Below are 15,115 nucleotides of genomic sequence, written 5' to 3'. Positions count from 1 at the left end.
CCATCCCGCTTCTCTGTCTTCTGAAACGCTCTCTGCTCACAATCAAAGAGGATGCATTGCAGGTGGAGCACGATGAGATGGATCAAGGAACAATACTGGGTGATTACACACAGGCAAGCCTCATCTCATCCCAATGTGGATTGGGTGAGAATGAGGAAGAGGAGGAGGAGGAAGGACAGGAGCTAGTTTCAAGCACTATAGACGGTACTACCTGCACAGCTGTCACAGCGTCTGTTCAGCGTGGATGGCCAGACGGCAGAGAGGAGGAGGAGGAGAGCGTGGTCAGTCATCCTCTTGGTGAGGACATGGAAGTCTTGCCTGTTAGTAGTCTGGCATGCATGGCTGAGTTTATGTTACGCTGCCTTTCACATGACCCTCAAGTTCTCAAAATTTTGGGTGACAGTCATTACTGGTTGGTGACACTTCTAGACCCACGCTACAAGGAGAACTTTATATCTCATATTCCTCAGGCGGACAGGTCTACAAAAATGGTTGTTGCGGAACTTTAAAAAAAATTCCCATCTGAAAATGCTAGCGGCAGAGGGCACACTTCATTGGACAACCAAGGAGTACAGGCGAGAGAGACACAACTTCAATCCTGCAGAGGCAGGGGAACACTGTCAAAGCTCTGGGAGAGTTTTCTCACACCCTCCCATCACACAGGCCCTGAGGCGCGGGGTACTCTCACAAGGAGTGCAAAGTTTTGGAAGATGCTGAGGGAGTACCTTGCCGACCTTACCAACGTCCTCCGTGATTCCTCTGTGCCTTATAATTATTGCTGGATACGTGGAATGAACTGGCTCTCTATGCCTTGGAGGTCCTGGCCTGCCCTGCCGCCAGCGTTTTATCAGAGCGGGTTTTTAGTGCCGCAGGTGGAATTATAACTGATAAGCGCATCTGCCTGTCAACTGAAAATGCTGACAGGCTGACTCTTAAAAAAAAGAACAAGGGCTGGATTGGGCAAGACTTCTTCACACCACCGAATGATAGCAGCGTAACATAAACTCAAATGTTTATCAGCCCATCCACTTAGTGCATGGGCATTACAAGAATAGGAGGCTCGCTCCTTTCTAATGGGAACATTTTTTTATGAGGCCCTCCTCCACGTCTCTTCCAAGGAGCATTAAAGTGCCTCCAAATTTTAGGCAACCCTTGCATTCACTGCATAGGCCAACACTATGGGAAACGCTCTCCTTTCTAATGGGAATTTGTCGTTACTGTGGCCCTGCTCCATGTTTCTTTATATTCTTAGTGGGGTTTTTCCTAAAATTGGTCAGCCGTTGGACTCACTGTATACCCTATAACTGTATAGCAGACCCTCTCCTTTCTAATGGGAACATGTCGTACCTTGTTACTGTGGCCCTGCTCCATGTGTCTTTAAATTTTTAGTGGGGTTTTTCCTAAAATTGGTCAGCTTTTGGACTCACTGCATACCCTATAACTGTATAGCAGACCCTCTCCTTTCTAATGAGAACATGTCGTACTTTGTTACTGTGGCCCTGCTCCATGTGTCTTTAAATTCTTAGTGGTGTTTTTCCTAAAATTGGTCAGCCGTTGGACTCACTGCATACCCTATAACTGTATAGCAGACCCTCTCCTTTCTAATGGGAACATGTCGTACCTTGTTACTCTGGCCCTGCTCCATGTGTCTTTAAATTCTTAGTGGGTTTTTTCCCAAATTTTGGCAGTTCTTGCATTCACAGCATGGGCATTACCACTATAGGAGACCCCTCCTTTATAATGGAAGCATTTTTTTTACTGAGACCCTCCTCTATGTCTCTTCAAAGGGGTATTGGGTTGCGTCCAAAATTTTGGCAGCCCTTGCAGTCACTAGATATGCAATAACAGTATAGTAGACCCACTTGTTAATAATGGGAACAACAAAGCATAGCCGGCTGAAGGCTCTCTAACAATAGCTAGGGCCGACTGCTGGCCTTTTAAGAATAGTAATGGCCATGTGATGTCCCTATTAAAATAGGCTTTATGACTTTCAGAGTCCCTCCATCATAAATAAAAAAGGATGTGTCTGATGATGTGTCACACACCACATTGCCAGATAAGGTTGTAAAATGTTAAAATGACATTTCCCGGTGAATGCATTTGTCTTAAAAAATAATGTAAAAAAATAAAACAATAGGATCTTTCTTTAGTATAAAAAACAGCGTCACCAATTTAACCTCAATGTAATCACATTTTTCAGCTCATGCACCTCCTCCTCCATCTCCAAAATGACCACATCAGTGACAAGCTGACAGCACTGCTGCACTGCCTTGGCCAAGCGGCAACAGGCTGTGCTGAAGATAACATGCTTATTGCTTAATTGACAAACAGCCCAGCGCTGCAGAGTTGTTGAAAGCTGTAACACAGCAGCCTGATCTGTGGCTCTCACCGCTGAACATACAGCCAGGCATGGTCGTGTGTGACAATGGTCGGAACCTTGTGATGGAGAAATGACAGCCGGGGTAGATACGGTTTCCTCTATGCCAGTCCTTTCACCGAGCTAAAAAATATGGCTGTGGTGAAAAACAACTCCCACTGAGAAGCTGTTTCAGATTGAAAAACATTGTGCCCACCAGAGTATTTCATTCTGAGGGCTAACCTTTCTCACCCGCTCAAGAGCCCCATAGCAGCTGCAAAGTTAGCGCTATCATGAACTCTCCTGATGTAGAAGCCAGGGCACACCAGAGGATTCTCTGGTGGGACCGTCAAACCCTGCAGAAAAGCAGTCCTGGCTAAGAAAAGTGTGTGGGAATTTTCCCGGACACTCTATGGCTGTTTATTTACTGAGAAGGAAACACACGCAAACACGGGGAGAACATACAAAGTCCTTGCAGATGTTGTCCTTGCTGGGATTTGAACCTAGGATCCCAGCGCTGCAAGGCTTCAGTGCTAACCACTGATCCAATGTGCTGCAGTTCACCCTCTAATATCTAACAGGCTGGAGAAACTTGCACCTACTGCCACTCTATCTTCAGCTCCTTTGAGAGAAAATGTATTTGGGCAGCCACTCAGTCTATCAAATAAAATTCCTGAGAAGGAAATTGGGGATGGCTTCGCTACTGGTACTGGGGGCAGTGCTAATACCATGGCGTCGTACCATAGTTTGCTGGAAATATTCCAGGCTGGTAGGAGGCAAGCAAATTCCCAGCAGTAATGTTCAGGCCACATTTCAAGTGCAAGCAGCTTTAGAAGACTTCCTGGGAGAAATGACACGCAGGGTAGATACTGTTTCCCTCTATGCCAGTCCTTTCACCAAGCTATATACAACTCTCAGCAAAAAAAGTTGTGAACTGTCTCCGTACCATCCCTGGCCACATTCACCTGTCCACGTGTCTGTGGTTAGGCGGTCCTTTCCAGTAAGCTCACTGGGGAGGGCACGGGTAATGTTGTGGGACCCATGCTTGTGGAAGGCGGAGACAATACCGGGAAATATAGTGGCGACTGGGGACCGAGTATGGACACCCCGCCACCGCCGGCATGAGGTTGTGCAAAAGCTTCTGCCTCCACGAGCCTAAAAGGCCACATTTCAAGTGCAAGCAGCTGTCAAAAATTTGGAAATATAGTATTGCTGCCTGTGGGTGGGTGGGTGGGTGACTCCTGCATACTTGCGCTTGCATTCCAAGAAATGGGGTAGGGACAACTGAACGCTGCAGTGGGACAAGGACATGGACGGTGATTGTTGCAAATCTGCAACGACAGGTGCATGGCAGGAGGTATCTTCGCATGCGCCAAGGATCACTTATGATGGGCACACTTTTAGGCAGTGACCTGGGAGTCAGAGATGCTTCCAGAGGTCTTCCCCATGCTGTTCCCATGTCTTTTCAGCACTGTATGCATGTGTCTGATGATGTGTCACACACCACATGGCCAGATAAGGTTGTGAAATGTTAAAATGACATTTCCTGGTGAATGCATTTGTCTTGGTTGAAAGCAATTCAAAAGTGCAAAAACGGATCAAAAACGCTACGTATGAACATAGCCCAAGTTGTGGAGGAGTATTTTTGTTTTTGGTTATTTATTTTGCCTTATATACAAATCATTACCCTGGAAAGGATGTTCCTTAACACATTTCCCAGGAAAATCTATTTGGGTTTCGTTTTTGTATGTTTTATTGTGAGTCCGTAAAAGTGGCGTAATACTCTGACCACGTTGCTGACAACAGTGATCTGGGAGTCAGAGATGCTTCCAGGGATCTTTTCCATGCTGTTCCCATGTCATTTGAGCACTGTTCCCATCAATTTGGGCACTTTTTAGGCCCTCCGCAGACAGCCGGGGGGAGCCGCTTGAAAAATGCTCAAGTTTCCCATAGACTTACATTGGGCTCGTTGCTCGGGTCGAGCACCCGAGTATTCCAAGTTGCTCGACCCGAGCAATGAGTACCCAAGCATTTTAGTGCTCTCTCATCACTAGTAGGAACCAAAAATCACAGCTGATCACTGGGATTTTCAGCAGCGTGACCTTTTAACATTTATGGTGTGTTGAAAAATGGCAACCCCTTTCACCAAAATACTGATACTTCGAGCAAAAACATTAAGGCTATACATTTATTTAACCTCGGTTGATGAAAGACCTGATAGAATAACGTGTGTAAGAGCTAAAGCATTGGCTGATGGCTCACCCATAAGAGTGAACTGTTGGATTTCTATTCATGCCAGGGTAGCTTAAGTGATCCTACTCACATGTCTTGTAGTTGCTCAGAGTAGTGCCTACCAACATCATTGGGTTACAAATATGTTGAGATGAATGATTAAAGGGGTTGTCCACTACTTGCACAACCCTTTCTCATTGTTCATGTTTGGCCCCTTTGAAATAAAAACACTTATGCTCACCCCCGGTGCCGGCACCATTCCAGCAGTGTTGGCATTCAAGTTCCCTGGGCTCATGTGAGGTTGTAACACCATGTGAGCCCTACGCCCAGTCGGCACTGGAGTCACTATGTTCATATGTCCATAGAACATAGTCAGAATTATTCACAGGAAGTCTCTGAAGAAAGTTGAAGAAACAACCAGAGGACTGGGAGGGGAGTGGTGGTGGCTAGAGATGAGTTAAAAGTTTGTGGGGTTCATACCGAATAGTTAGACCGCTAAACGCCGAACACAGACTTCTCCCGGAAGTCTGTTGCAATGTTCGAAGTTCCAGAGGAAGTCCGGGAGGCGAGAGAGAGAATATTTTCCAGATCAAAAGTTTGGGGCTACATTGTTTTCTATAGGGTTCGGGTTGTGGTTCAAGTTCGGCTATCAAGTTTGGGCCGGGTACGAACTTTCATGAGTCTGCTCATCCCTAGTGGTGGCAGGTCAGATATGGGAAGGGCCAAACTAAGTTGAATATAAGAGTTTATAATTTTTTAATTTCTTCTCAACAGAGCCGTTTTGCACCGAATTTATTCAATGTACATCAAATCTCCATTCATGAATTTAGCAAATTTGTCCTACTCAAATTTTGTGAGATTTTTTTAACTCTACTGCTCATTATTTTGAGCCAATACATATTGTGGTGTCCTGTTTTCATTGTAGTGTAGACCTCTCCTGCCTTGAGGCTCCAATACAGCTGCTTATGCTGCACCTATGATATATCCATCATTGGCTTTGTGCTTATGCTGTATATAGCTGTTAGCTTGCTTTCCAGTTTATGCATTATATATTAGTGATTTTTTTTATATGTATTGAAGCATATGGAGCACAGTGAACAGTTGATATTCCTCATCTATATTTGTTATTTTATACCCTTACATCATCTTGCTATCACCGAAAGCTGAGAACCAGCACAGCTTCTTACTTCTTGCCTTCATGCCGAGAGTACATATCTGGGCAGTTGGCCAGTCACCATGCTGTATTTTTTTTTTTTTAGGAGTAGTCAAGTGCTGATATCACTGCAAGTACTTTGTATCTGACAAGTTTCTACTCATAAGCAACACAAAATTATTTATAAATGTTGTGTTATGTATTATGCTTGGATGTCTATATTTTGTATAATCAATTAAAAAAGCAATAACCAAGGGTCTGTATGTTAAATATGTTAGGTGTGTGGGTGTGTGTTTGTGAATGTGTATGTGTTCATGGGAGTGTGTGTATGTGTTCATGTGAGTGTGTGTATGTGTGCATGTGTTGTGTGCATGTGTGTATGTACATGTAAGTGTGTGCATGTGTGTATCTGTATGTGTGCGTGTGAATGTGTGCATATGTATGTGACTGCATGACTGCATATGCAAGTTTGCATGTGTGTATGTGTGCGTGAGTGTGTGCATTTGGCATGTGTGTGCGTGCGTATGCAAGTGTGCGTATGTTTCTGTGCATGTGTGTATGTGCATGTGAATGTGTGCATGTGTGTATGTATTTATCTGTATGTGTGCGTGAGTGTGAATGTGTGCGTGTGAATGTGTGCATGTGTGTTTGTCTGCATGAGTGCATATGCAAGTGTTCATGTGTGTATGTGTGCCTGAGTGTGTGCATGTGGCTTGTGTGTGCGTGCGTGTGCAAGGGTGCGTATGTTCATGTGCATGTGCGTGTGCTTGTGTGCATGTGTGTATGTGCATGTGAATGTGTGTCTGTATGTATCTGTATGTGTGCGTGAGTGTGTATGTGTACGTGTGTGAATGTGTGTATGTGGCATGTGTGTCCTATTATTCGTATGTTAATGTGCATGTGTGTATGTGTGCGTGTGCTTGTGTGCATGTGTGTATGTGCATGTGTGTATGTATGTATCTGTATGTGTGCGTATGAATGTGTGCATACGTGTGTGTGTCTGCATGTGTGCATATGCAAGTGTGTATGTGTGCGTGAGTGAAAATGTTGCATGTCTGTGCGTGCGTATGCAAGTGTGCGTATGTTTATGTGTGTGTGGATAAAATATGGTTAAATATGGTTATTAATACTACTATTTTTGAGCAAAATGTTAACATAAAACCATGTTTTCTTGCATAGAAGATAATTTAATAGCAGATGCAATGGGCATGAAAACATACCAAAATATGCAAGCCAAATGTAATAAGCTCCTAATGAATGAACAGGTTGAATGATTTTTATACATCAGTATCTGAGTGTATATTCACTGACATATTGGGCACAGCTATGAGAAATGTGCGCAGAGATAGTTTCAAACATGGAAACATAATATTAAAACATTGCCTCTAGTTGAGGCAAGCAGCGCAGGATGGGTCGCTTCAGGCAAGCCTCTGAATATAAAGAAAAGCGTGGAACGGTTCCAAGCATAATAACAGGCTCCACATGTAGTAAGTATAGGGGTGCTTGGGTTAAAAGGAGCCCCCTACCTCTCAACCATAAGCAGGATAAACAGAGCTCTACAAGTCATAGCGTTTTGATAGAAAACAAGTATTATTAGACATTTGAAATGAATATAAATAGCAGAGAGACAATTAAATAAATTGTTCTTTTTTCTCCCTATATACTTACGTTGTGCTAAAAAGATTCTATGAGCAAAAAACAAGAAGAGTGTGGGAAGGAAGGCTGCATACGTATTAAAACCTGTAAATGAGGGAGATATTAATAGGATAATTAGAAGGGGAAGCTTATCATGACTGTTAAGTAGGAAGTCCCATAGGTATTGTGGTTTACAGCAAAACTCTTCATTGCACGATTGCAAAGCTGGAAAAATAAATAGTCAATATAAATAAAAATTCCTAAATAGGTCAATCAATGAGCAAACATATTTTTATCGAATGGAGTTAAAATTCACACCAAGAAAATCGATATTATTAATATTTGAATATGTTTGCATGTGTTTTTTTATTAGAAAATTTATCGGGCACCTGCGCAGGGATTGTGATGACATTTACATATGACACCTAAAGGGAGTCATCCAAGATGGAGAAATGCTATTCAATAAAAAGCCATCCTGGTGATTAGCTTATCATTTCAGGTCCAGCAGCTGAGACCCCCAGCCATCAGTCATTGTGGGAAACAAGTCATGAAACACTACCCTTATTCGCATGAATGAGTGACCGTGTGCAGTCCAGATCTGTCACAGGAGGGGGCCAGAGCAGGATAACCACATGTCCTAATGGAGAATATAGGCAGAGTTTATTCAGATGAGTCAACACCTTTTACTCTGCGGGATTTATAATAAGACCCCATGATACTGCACCATGATCAATGCCTCTCTGAATATGTCTTCTCCAAAGGATTTAAAAGTAGCAAAAATATATATATACAATTTTGTTGTTACTCTATGTTAGTTTTTGCAATAACTACTGTCATTTCTAGCATAAAATGCAGTCACTTGATTCCTTCTTTCCTGATATGCAGTATCGTTAAAGGGATTTTATCCGGGGATGGAAACTTTAATAAAAGTGTTCAGGCTTGTTAAAAATATTATGAAAATAAGTCCTAATGACCATATTACATATTCCTCCCCATTTCTCACTACATTTACCTGATGCCCACTAGTCTCAGTCCTGAAATGGCAAAAAGTCCAGCTAAGTCAATCACTGGCAGGGGCAGATCACTGCTGTGCCAAGAAATTGGTTGAATCCATATTTTAAGCTTTTCTGATGCCTCAAGATTGAGCCATGAAGGAGACGCCAAAATGGAAGCTGCTGGGATTGGTGATGGTAAATAATTATTTTTATTTCTTTTTAACTAGTTTAACAATTTTTATTCCCTAAAAAATCTTTATACAATATGGCTGAACTTACAGGTGACCAGTGGCGTGAAGTGAAGCTTGTGGGCCCAAATGCAAAATCTCCAACAGGGTCCCCAACTATAACAGGTCTTAAATAGTAATAATCTCTTTAGATGGGGTAAAGGGACCTTTAGAGCCCCTCTAGGCTTCAGGGACCTGGTGCAAATGCAACTCCTGCTCCTATTAAAGTTACAAAGCAGATGACTTTTTGGAATAAGCTTTCATGTGTGTGCAAAATTGTGCACCATTTCTGAATATAATACATCATATTTCATGCATTTTTACCAAATTTTCTTCCTGCACTAGAAGCCTCAGCAGATTCCCCTTGAGTTATTCTGCTTTTGTCCTCTTCCAGCTTCCGTCCACCTCCCTTGATAAATTATTATAAGCAGCAGGAGTAATTTTGATCCCTTATTGCAGACAGATTTGTAGACAAAGATGGCAGTTTTTGAGAGTAGGTGATCAGTACAGGACGCAAGAAGTGACTGATACGTAGGGAAAGATTTTTTTTTTTATCTTCACTTTTCCTTTTGTTTCACAAAAAAATAAAAAAAAAGTGTACTTACTATTTATTATCCACCTGCCCAGCTTACTTTCTTAAGTCAGTTCATAGACACTCTGACTTAAAAGGACTTTTCTCAACATCAATAATGGGTAAAATTATAAAGTCCGTGTAAAAAAATAAGCAACTTGGGAATTTTTTTCTTATTAAAAATCTTCAATTTTCTCAAAAACTGAGGGATTTTTCATTTAATCTGAGGGAGATAAAAGAGCAAAGCACTATTGAAGATGAAACTATAGAACAACCCTTTAAAAGGAATCTGACTGCAGGTTTTTGCTATGTAATCTGAGGACAGAAAGAGGTAGAGGCTGAAACACAGATTTCAATGATGTGTCACTTATCAGGCTGTGTACTTTTTTTTTACCTACAATGAAGGTTTCATCACCTACCGATTATCATTGTCTGGACTACATGGCAAGTGCTAAGTCATTCAACTCCGCCCCTTCCTGTGAAAAGCTGCTTATTGTCAATAGACTAAGTAAATAGAGAGCCTGGTATGGGCAGGGTTAGCTTTTTCAGCTCTGCTTCATGCTAAATCTAAGAACTCTGAGTGTGTCAAAATGGCTGCACCCAGTAAAGCAAGTGATACATCGCTGGAATAAGGGTCTCTTTTCCTACGTTATGCTACTCTCAAATAAGGTGGCAAAAAAATAGTGACAGATTTACTTTAAGCTCTCAAATTAAATGCAGTGCTATCAAACTTGGTCTATAACAGGATTCATCAACAGCTATTTTGCATCTTGCTGCCTGTTGCCTATCTCAAAAAGATCTTTTCTGAAAGCCTTCAATGGAAGCTGAAGAAAACAGAAAAGTAAATATATATAAAAAAAACACATCAGGCAAAATGGATTCACTATGTTATGTCAAATGCATTGCCTTAGGGGGCGCTACATGACAGAGACTCAAAGAACACCATAGAGAAGTTCAATGTCACACTTTTCTTCCTCAGGCCTTACACTAGGCATAACACAATGCACCAGTTCTGCCTGGAGGGTTTATTTTAATATTTAGTACAGGTTGAAAAGTTGTATTTTCTGATCATTGTTAATTGAAACGCACCAAATGTGGAATATCACGTTACATAGCCCATAAGTTTAGGTTAGCTAAAGTTTAGTCATGAAGAATAGTTATTCTAAGTTGTGCTGGAAACCAGGTATTTTTTTCCAATATTTTACAGATTGATAAGGAAAACCTAGGCAGTAGAGCCATGAAAGGATGCTATTATTAGAGAAGATCAATACTGATTAGAAATGGAATATTTTATTATTTTGCAAGATCAAAGAAATCTTTACATGGAATTTATCATTATGTAGCACCCACTACTGTAAATATCCTAAATATAATACCATAATTGATAAAAAAATATCATCCCTACTAATCAAATAATGTGAAAATAATTCTGCTAAGAGTAACAGCAACAGTGACAGAAACCATTAGCCGTGAACACAATATATTACACATTGCATACTGTTTTAGTATACTTATATATCACAGAGATGATGTTGAGTTATTATCAGTATTTGGGTCATTTGGATTATCAGATCCATTTACACAGATCATTAACACATCTTCCCTATTGAAGCAGATAAGGATAGACCAAGACACAATGTATCACTGTCCATACAGCCCATTCAATAGCTGTAGAAGTATGTTTGTTTGCTGCAATTGATGCCTTTATGTCACTGATGCCCAGGTGACAGCCCTCTAGTACTTTACCTGAGGCCTTTGGCCTTGGAGGAATAGCAGCGGGAAATAGGTCCTTTCTGTCAGTGCCAGTGATATCAGAAGGAACATTGTGATATTAGAAAATAGACATCCGAGTAGAATTATTAAACAATTGTAGGAGTTTGTATTTTTACTTTAATACTTATAAGTCATGCACACTATCGTAATATGGCTCTGTAAATCCTATTACATTGCAATAATACTGCACCCATAAACTTGTATGGAGCTCTCCTGTACAAGCACAATTTAAAAAATGTTGGGACGCTTGGTAAAACGTAAATTATAACAAGAATGCCATGATTTGTGAATTTCTTATAGCCATATTTTACTGATAACAGAAGATTTTAGAATACAGAACAGAAGTTGAAAGTCGGACATTTTTCCATTTTATTTGAAAAAACTAACTCACTTATAAAATCATGGTCAGTAACACATGTCAAAAAAGTTGGGACAAGGTTAACAAAAGATTGGAAAAGTAAATGGGTCTAATGAAAAACAGCTGAAGAGTCAAATTTTAACGAAGTCACATGCTTGTATTTAAAAAGAGGATGTTAGAAAGGCAGAGTCTCTCTGAAGCAAAGATGGTCAGAGGTTCACCAATTACCAAGTGGCTGAAAAATGTTCCAAATCATAAAATTGCAAAGACTTGGAATTTCCCACCATCTTCATTTCATAATGTCATCACAAAATTTAGAGATTCTAGAAACATCCATGTGCATGAGGGACAAGGCCGATGGTCAATATTGGATGTACCTGATCTATGGGCCCTTAGGCAGCATTGCATTAAAAAAGGCATTATTCGGTCATTCAGATCATTGCATGATCTCAGGAATAGTTCCAGAAATTATTTTCCGTGAACATGGTTCACTGTGCAATTCACAAATACAAGGTAAAGCTATATCATTCAAAGAATAAGCCATATATCAATCCAGAAACAATGCCCTATTTTCTGGACAAAATCTTATTTAAAATGAACTGAGGAAAATGGAAAACTGTTCTGAACTGATCTATGGAATAGGGAGGAAAGGGACCATCCAGCTTGTTATCAGAGCACAGTTCCTTCATCTCTGATGGTGTGGGGTTGCATTTTGCCTATAGCATGGGCAGCTTTCTCATTTTGAAAGGCATTATCTGTTCTGAACGTTATTATATAGGGAGGTTTTAGAACAACATATGCTTCCATCCAGACGTCAATTTCAGTGTAGGCCTTGCATATTTCAGCAAGACAATGCTAACCCCACACAGCATCCATCACAACCACATGGCTTGTAGAAGAAGAGTTTAGGTGATGCACTTGCCACCTGCAGCCCTGACCTTTAACCAATAGCAAACTTTTGGCTCATTATTAAGCGAAAAATCCAGTAAGAATGACAAAGGACTGTTATCAGCTAGAATTCTACATCAGACAAGAATGGGACAACATTCCTCTCCCAAAACCCCAGCAATTTTCTCTTCACTTCCCATACATTTATAGACTATTGTAAAAAAGAAGAAAAGAAGAGGGGGTGCTACTCAATAGTAGACATGACCCTTTCCCAAAGTTTTTGAGAAGTGTTGCTGCCATCAATTTCTAAATGAGTTTTTTTTTTTTCAAATGAAATGGAAATATGTCTGTCAGTTCTGGTCTGTGTTTTATGTTCTGTTGTGAATAAAATATGGCTACAAGAGATTTCCAAATCCTAGCATTCTTGTGTTACTTATATTTGACACGGCATCCCAACTTTTTCGGAATTGAGGATGAATGTCCATATGCATCTATTTGATATTCTATCGGCTTTTGGAGGGCAGACTACACACAGCTGCTACAGTTAACAGGACAATTTGTCATCGATCGTTATGGATTGGTGACAATCATTCATATAAACAGTCTGTAAGGATTCAAAACCAAATGAAAGCATTCTTGGAATATTTAGTTTATTTTAATTTTGGTTAAATAAATAAATTATAATACACACTAATCTCTCCTGAAAATTGCCTTGCGTGAAAATTACAAGGGTTTCATCTAAATTTTAACACTTTGAGATTCGATTTGTAGTTCCTCAAAAAAATCTTGCCTGGCACCATATCGCACACTGAATAAGCATCAGAGAGCGAACTCACGTAATTTTTGACAATATGTATCACCGCGCTTTGTATTGATGAAGAAGTTTGAAACTTCGAAAACGGTTGACCAATAAGCCGCATACTTTGGATTCCAGTCTTCTCATCATCAGCGCAGGTTTAACCCATTTCTTTCCAGCTTTCTATGATCAAGCAGATTATCATAACTTGCACAGTGGTGGTCAGTACCTGAACCATCACAGATCAGCAGTTCCCAGTAGAGCACTTTTTGTATGGCAGAGTTTTTTCCATCTCCAGAGTCACTGGATAAGTCTATGTCTCCTATAGAGTGTAAGCTCTTATGATCAGTGGTGTCCTTCCTCTCTCCTGCAGATTGTAAACTCTTATGGTCAGTGGGGTTCTCTCTCTGTCTCCTGTAGAGTATAAGCTCTCATGGTCAGTGGGCTCTTCTCTCTCTCGCCTTTAAAGTTTAAGCTTTTATGGTCATCTGAGGTTCTCCTTCTCTCACATGTATTTTCCAAGCAATTACAAGCTTCCTAGCATTGAGATTTACACAAATTTATTTACCGTTAATCATATTCTTTTGGAGAATTTGGTGAAGTTAGCGGATTTGAATTTCAAAAGCTCTACTTATCTCTACTAGGGAATGTAGAATGTATGGCATGTGTATTAGCCTAACACCAAAAGAGCAGCTTTTAGGATATCTGATTTTTTTTTTTAGAACCATCAATTCTGACCCAAAACGATAACAGAAAAATATTAGACCGAATAAGATATGGAGTCTGGATCAGAATAAAACCAAACCTCTGAAAAACCCTTTAATCCTAATAGATTCAATTCTACAGAAAACAGTGGATTTGATTATTTAATACTCCAAGCAGGCAGCCATGAGAGGCCTCCCTTTGTGCTCCCCTGTAATCTATTACTTTCTCTTGCCCCTAGCTTCCTCATCTGTAAAGGAAGGTTTGATAAGGAGACAACGTACTTTGCTTCTGCCATCATCTGAGTGTTAATGGAAAAGCAGTGATACTTTATGTTGTAGTTTATTTTATCAGATATTTATTTAGAGGCGAGGAAGATAATAGGGAGAAGCCTGCGAATAGCATGTGTTGTTGGCTGCCGTGTATAGACAGGCTCAAACGCTTTCATTAAAAAATATATATTTCACTTTGGGATAAATGAAAACATTTTATTAAAAGAGAACCTTTTAGATTGCAGGCAGAGATGTACCATTAAATGGAGCCGTGTGAACATCGCTGTTCATCCTGGTGCTCTGTCTATATATGGGACAAGCAAGAACAATAAAGACACAAAGGCACATAAGCAGATCAGTAGCTAAGCTGTATAATAACACATTTGGCTAGAATCCATTCAGGATTGTGTAATGTATTATGGGGCTGAAATGCCATTAGTGCTTGTTTTTCAGTGTGTGTTAACTCTTGTAGGAGACTTCGGTATTAAAGGCCAACTCAAGGTTTTATATCAGTCTTCTACTAGCTTGAATGCAGTGCACGGTGGCCTCCGATACAACCTAGAAATTCATGGTTGTCCGTCTCTGCCATGTTTCTAACATCTCACAGTTATTTTTGAAAAAAAATGTCCAATTCTCCTTATAACAATGTTTCTCTGTCTCTTCTCTAGTTTTTGCAACACAAATTTGATTATTCGTTATGTCTTTTTTCTTTAATTGTATAATTGACATGGTGGCCCTCTGTGATGTTGATTTAAAACTCTATACGGTTCTAGGTGAATATTTTAGTTTATCACAATGGGCATTCTTAAAGCACCACTCCAGCATTTTTTTAGTTCAGGAGTGGTGCCACTAATTTAAGTTCAGTGGCCCGGGTAATCTACTCACCAGCCTCCATCTTTAGCTGTTCCAATCGCCGCTCTGGTCTTGCGCCATCATCTTTTGACCACAACTTCTGACTGACAGCAAGTCAGAGGTAACAGTTTCAAGCTCTCAATGAAAGTCTATGGAAGACTCATTCTGACCTCGTTCTTGCTCTCATAGACTTAAATTGAGTTGTGACTTCCGAATCACCCAGCAAACACTGGAGAAATCTGGCAGGTCACCACCTGCAGAAGACCGACCGGAGTGCCACCGATAGCAGATAAGGGGCAGGGAAC

At 40.5% G+C, this 15,115-nt stretch overlaps 1 protein-coding gene across 8 annotated transcripts in view; it reads left to right on the top strand.

Annotated features, from left to right (window-relative positions):
• The window catches only part of RBFOX1 (RNA binding fox-1 homolog 1), an 889,443-nt gene that overhangs the window by 48,756 nt on the left and 825,572 nt on the right, over window positions 1–15,115 (top strand). The window lies entirely within an intron of this gene.

The sequence above is a fragment of the Phyllobates terribilis genome, unplaced genomic scaffold (assembly GCF_046119375.1).
Source record: "Phyllobates terribilis strain yellow unplaced genomic scaffold, ASM4611937v1 Scaffold_9__5_contigs__length_417890890, whole genome shotgun sequence".
NCBI classification, from domain to species: domain Eukaryota; kingdom Metazoa; phylum Chordata; class Amphibia; order Anura; family Dendrobatidae; genus Phyllobates; species Phyllobates terribilis.
This window is presented reverse-complemented; position numbering and strand designations above follow the sequence as displayed.